Source organism: Octodon degus, unplaced genomic scaffold (genome assembly GCF_000260255.1).
Source record: "Octodon degus isolate 3935 unplaced genomic scaffold, OctDeg1.0 scaffold00120, whole genome shotgun sequence".
Lineage (NCBI taxonomy): Eukaryota > Metazoa > Chordata > Mammalia > Rodentia > Octodontidae > Octodon > Octodon degus.
Window position 1 is genome coordinate 6,148,353 of NW_004524696.1, and position 6,696 is coordinate 6,155,048.

The following is a 6,696-nucleotide window of genomic DNA, read 5'->3' on the forward strand; positions in this document are numbered from 1 at the left end:
TGGCAGCTGCTGGTTAATTTTCTTCACTGAGGACACAGTTTAACTTTCTATCTGTCTGCCAATTACCTGACATTTTCAACTTATCACCTTCTATTTTTTAAATGATTCGAGGCACATCCACATTTTGACATTTTTTTAAAGCAAGTATCCGTTTTGTTTGCTGCTGAGACATCTCTCTGCTGTCTCCTGCAGCAGCATCCCCTTTGTTCTAGCAGAAATTAATACTGGTCTACATACCTACATGAAGGCAAAATGCAGACTTTCTTATTGTTGTTTTCAACACACCCTCGGTTAGTTCTGTCACCTTCCAGACTTCAACCTTATTGCAAGACATATGCACGTAGACTCACAAAGAACCTCTCAGGGAGATTGTTCTCAGCAGTACTTGTTTGAAGAGGGTTTACACTTTAAAAACTAAATCACTGTAAAGAAAATCATTAAGTAATATTGGAATAACACACAGATTGATCAAGCTCTCTAAAAGTATAAAAATTGAACAACGGCCATGAATTAGAACTTGTTGATTGTAGTTATTATAATAGCAACATCATACTTTGCATCCATTTGTTTCAGAGGAAGGAAGTTTCTATAGGTCCAGCCATTGGTTGCAGAACTCTTGCAAAGAGAATTAAAGGACTAAAACAGAACACGCTGGATCTGTAAGAGGTGAATGTTCCGCTGGCTCCACACTAACCTGTGGCAAAGCCCAATATCATGCCACTGGAGGCAGGGGCCTCTGTCTTGTGCTCTTCAGCCAAAGCATCTCTTCTTGGCAAGCCAGCCAGAGGTAAATTTGGTAAACTTATATAGTACTTCTGAGATTCAGATTCCATGAAAAAGGGCATGTTATTGGAGAGCAGTTATCTCAGCTTACAGATTTGTGACTTTTGCTATAGGACTTAAGATTCTACTGCCATGATTTACAACTAATGTCTCTTCATTTCTTAGCCAGGTATTTTTCACATTTTCACCCTCACCCATTTCAAAAAGCAATTGGGATGCCCTAACCATTTCCATTGTTTATTAGTTCATGGTAAAATGTATTTCATTTTGGAGCCAGTGAGATAGCTCAGCAGACTAAAAGCATCTGCTTCGGCAAGTGCAGGGACAGTGGTTTGATTCCCCAGCACCACATCCCATGCCAGCCCCACATCCAGGTTGGGCTGAGCTGGCCACAGAGTCCAGGCATAGTGGCATGCACCTGTAATCCCAGTGCTGGGGAGCCTGAAAACGGGAGGATCACTATGAGTCTGAGCTCCATAGTGAGAACCCTGTAACAACTAAATATATTTAAAAATAATAATAAAATAAAGTGTTTTCAAAAGAAAAAAAAACATTTCATTTTGTTATAAATCCTAAACCCTCAGTCTCAGAGATGTGGTCCCTCCTGCTCAGTGCATGTGAACGTAGACAGCCACCCTCCACCAGCATGGAGCCTACTGGAGGACCACACTCTCCCTGCACACACACACACTTCCTGTCTGTAGAACTGTGGAGACTGCTTCTTCCTTAGCTCTGTTGCTGATCCCTACCACCTCCTGGATGGCTCTTTGACATCTCTCACCTTTCTGTTTCAGTCCTCCCTCACCTGGTCATGAAGGCATTGCTCTGTCCCCAGTCTGTTCTGGCCAAGTTATATGCAGTCCCACCACCTTGGAATAGCGCACACTCTGATCATGATGAACTCCTTGCCTTGCGTCCTGCCCTCCCTGTGCCTTGCTCCCATGTCTTGGTCATCTATTCTCCTCTTGACTCCTGGACCTGTAGTGGCTTCCCCAGGAGAGACTTCTGAAGGGACCACTCAGCCATCATACAATGACAGCCCTCTCCTCCCTGAGACTTTTAATGGACCATTTTAAGTTGACTTTGTTTCATCATACTGTTGAAGTGAAATCAGTACAATAGACATTTTTAGGCCCTTACTGAATGTAATACATAATGATAAATATTAGGGGCCCAAAGATGATAAGATTAAGCCTTGAGAAGCTCCGAGGACACACAGGTAGGAGCAGGAAAGGGATAAATTCAAGCATGGTGCATCTAGCAGGGTCTGACTCAGGCATCTCTTCAAAGTCAGGGGTGTCTTAGAAAAAGTTAGTGGAGAGGGAGTGAACAGGAAGCAGGCAAAGGAAAAGAATGTAGAACAGAGAACTCACAGGAGATAGATGCCTTCAGATACCACATGGAAGGAAACTGTTATCCAGGGACAGGCACAGGGGCAGGTAAACCTTTCTGGCCCCTGCGGGAAAGGCAGGAGAAAGCTTTAGGACAGGAGATGTTTTTAATCTCACTGTTTCTATATTCTGTAGTTCTGATGAGCTATCCATTTAATAGCTTCTTAAGTAATCATTTTGGAAAGTTATACCAATAAAATACTATAGTCTTTAAAATTTCCCCAATTTAAGGCCTCATTACCTCCTGTAATAAGCATACAGTGGCATTGGCGGCCCTGTACTGTACTTAAGAGCTAGTGCACAGGGAGTGAGGAAAACGCCTTCTGAACTGTGAGCTCTTGGAGGAGTTCTGATGTTTCTGATGTTTCACTTCTGGTGCTAATAGGAGAGGAAGTGCATTGAGGTAACTTTTCAGCTTGCACATGTGATCCCTTCCCTAAAATTGGATTTGAGAACTATAAGTAAAATTTTATGTTGGACCCTTATACGTGTTGTTCATTCTGCTTTGTTTGCATTCTACTTTATTTTTGATAATTTCATCCTATAAGTTACATGATTGCTACTGTTCTATTTTACAGAAAAAAGAAAACATCCATTCTGATAAACCATGTCACTTGGGTGGGAGGCTACAATATGATGTCTTCCTTTGCCTGTAAAATAAATTGGAATAAAAGTAAGCCAGAATGGGCATGCCAACATCCATCTTTTTATACCTGGGAGCTTCTCAAAGATCCAGGTTTAATCTTACTATCTCTGGACTTCTAGGACTGCATGTAATTCATGCATATGGTTGGGGCTCTCTAAATGTCTATTGTACTGAATTTATTTCAATTGTTTTATGACACAAAATCAAAATAGAGATGGCCCATCAAACCTGATCAACCACCAAGAGATATTATTTTTTTTGAATGGATTACGGTCAAAACAATTTTAGAGAATTAAAACTTTATTCTTACAGGGAAGCAAACATGAAAAATCCTAGCACTCAAAAGGTTGTAGGAGGGAGTTGCTGTGTATTTGATGCCAGCATGGGCTGCATAGTGAATTCAAGACCAGCCTCAAGGCTGGCTTGATAGCTCAAGCTCCATCCTGACAGCTCAGCAGACTAAAGAGCCTGTTTAGGCAGAGCACAAAGGCTGGGGTTCAATTGCCAGCATATCGTGCTAGCCCCCTTCCACAGAGCATGCTGAAATGACAATTGAAACTGGACATGGTGGTGCATGCCTGTAATCCCAGCACTTTTGAGGATGAAAACAGAGAACCACTACAAGTCGGATCTTCATAGTGAGACCCTGTAGACCCTGTCCTAAATACAGAAAAACAAAAAGAAAAGACCAGCCTCACCTGTACATTGAAATGCTGTCTCAACCTCCAATGCCAGCAAAAGATTTTATTCTGGTCTCTTAAGGCCTTAAGTAAGGAAATTTCATAACATTTCTCATTATCTATTCTGAACGTCTCACCTTTCACATTTACAGAAAAATGCAAAAACAAAATTATACTTTTGGTGAAATGAGGTTAATCTCTTTGTGACTTCTCCACATGCTGAATGTTGACTTTCAATAATCAGAGTTTTACCATGTCCTATTGTTTTGAAAAATAGTGAAAGTTAAGGAATCTACTCCCATGGGGCTGCAAAGATAGCTCAACAGTCTAAGCACTTGCCTAGGCAAGGGCAGGGACAGGGGTTCGATCCCTGGTACCACATGCCATGCCAACCCCTCCCCAGGTACCTGTAATCTCAGTGCTGGGGAGGCTGAAACAAGGGGATCACTATGAGTCCAAGCTATGTAGTGAGACCCTATACTAAATACATAAAAAAGAAATCTACCTCCACCCCACACACAGGAAACCATTTTCTGTTTCTGAAAATGACCAAGAGTAGGAAGCCAGCTCCCCAGGTGTTTCAGAGGAGACTCAGGAGCACCCCACTGCAGACACTGCCACCCCCAAACTCTAAGACTCATAGATGGCATAGGTACCTATCACACTGCTGGTGCCCTGTGGCAGTGTGTAAATAAATATGCTTGCTCTCCAGGCCTTGGTCAGACTTCTCTCCTCCCCACAGGCCACACCATCTGGCAGAGAAACAACCATCCCCTCTCCCACAGCTGCTCCTGAGAATAGAACAACTCCAAAGTGAAGCATCACAGGACGCTGTGTGGTCATCGCCCCTATAGCAGATCTTCAAGCTTTTGTCACTACTCGCTGTAGGACAAAAGCCCTTACTGCAGCCCTTGAGATACACAAATAGACTTTGTGTCCAGATCCTCTTTTTTAAAAATTTTTTCCATAATTTTATTGAGAAACAAATAGCAATGAAACAGTTTCAAATCAAATTGGTAGGACAGTTTCAATAATTAACACATTGCATACATTCTTCCTAGTGGTTAACTGCTGTACAAGATGCGGACATGATTTCCTATTTACAAACACCATTAGAACAAATCCCTCTATTCATTAAGAGAATGTAACTATATATCTATCTTAACTACTTTGAATACAGACACAAAATGGACATTCATCTGTATACCCTTTTTTTGTTAAATTCCGTTATTTGAATATTATAGGGGTGTTAACTCAGCAAAATGTTCTAAAAGAGTCCAGTAGCCTCTTGAAGGTTCAGTAGCCCCTCCCTTTGTCACTGTTCTTTTGCTTTTGTACTAGCACTTTTGGATACAGTCTCACTTTGCTAATCTGGCTTTTTAGATACCACATTTTATAAGTCCACAACGAATGCTGACTACTTCCCTGATTCTAATTTTATTAACCAAATTGTTTCCTCTTCTGCAAGTGAAGTGACCCCACTTCCACCAGCAGCAGGACAAGCTCAGGTGCTAGCTGTTCCTCTCGCCAAAGGCAACATTGGCTGTGAACTTAGTAATTCCGAAAGAGAAGATATCAGAAAACTTATTTCAAATAAACTTTGTGTGTATCGAAAAGTAAAAGAAAAAATGATCTTGCTATTCTGTGCTCCAAGTTCTATGTGGTTAAATAAGCTGCTATGCTTGCAAGCTCTTTGGAGGTTTACCAGTGAAGATGTGGATAATCATAAAAAGACGGCACATTATAAATGCAAAAAGAGAGGCTACGTGCACTTCATCAGATGGCTAGCATCACTGGGGCCATGATTGATCCAGAAATGAAAACTCTACCTCGTGCACACATGCGTGCACACAGAGAGAGCCAGGCCCTGCTGTGAGAAAAGCCTTGCGTCTCTGCACGTGCAAACATGTGAGTATTCCTCATGAAAGCACTTTGCATGATGTAAGCATGCTCACATGTAATCCCTGCTTATTTGTGTTAGTGGACAAGGTCAGAGATGTGGATAAATCAATATATCTGACTATTCTGAAATAATTACTATTGATCTATGGAGGACTGGCATCCCTGCCTTTATATTTGAATATTGATATATATGACACCCTGGAAATCCAGTCTTTGAAGTAAAATGATGATGACACTTTCTAAAAATACCCATGTCCAAAGCACTTGCAAGTGCTGTGGTTTCCTAGTCCTGGTCTCTTCTGCTTCAGGGATGTGGGAGAGCCTCACAAATCACGCTTTCTGCTGGAAGTGCATGGCTCTTCAGGTAGGACAATCCGAGGTGGCATTAGTAGGGGGCTGGCTCAGAGCAAATCTAGCACCTGCATAGGGGTGTGAGTGGGTTCTCTCTCGAGGATCCTCTCAGGCATGCAGACTGGCCGCTATAATGAGGCTGAGGTTGGAGGAGGAAACCAGCTGCTGTGTGCCCCACAGGGCATTGAGGACAAAGGCACTAGTTACACAGTCTCTGCAAGGCTCCCTCAGACTGACACACCAGACAACCAGTTCTGCCAGGAGAAACCCACCAGCTCGCTTCTCAGGGCACTGCAATAGACAGGCAGAGCACAATCTGAACAGGGAGGGAGACACATGACCTTGGCTACTGGTAGCTGCAGAAGATTCTCAAGTTCTAGTCACTCCTTGCTGTAGGAGAAAACCTTTTAGTTCATGGTAAGTTTAAGAACCTGAAGTAAGGCAGAAGCTAGATCCCAAGAATGTTCCAAAAGGAAGGGAGGAAGCTACCAGTTCACTGCACTTGATGACAATGGCAGGAATGATGTGACACTCGGAAGCATAAGCAGTGCCGACACTGACCTGTGAGGAATGGACTCGGCTGGCAGGAGACATAGCATGTGCACTTGGCGGATGTCCCTGGAGGAACCCCGCAGGAACCGAGGGAGTGTGGGAAGTACCTGTTGCTTAAATGATTCAAATGGACACATGTGGTTGAAAAGTCCACTGAAGCCTTGTGAACTGCATCTCATAGCCAGGAAAGGAGCCCCAGAACTGGAGGCAGGGTCAGCGCGCTGTAGGAAGGTACTCAGCAAGGAGGCAGGAAGCGAAAGAAGAGCAGGGCTGGAAAGGGTGCTGTGGAGTGAATCAGTGTGTGCAGAGGAGGGAAGGAAAGTGTGAGGATGACTGGGGACAATGGGAAAGAGGCCAGAGACGCTTGTCAAGAAGAGACAGGTGAGACATA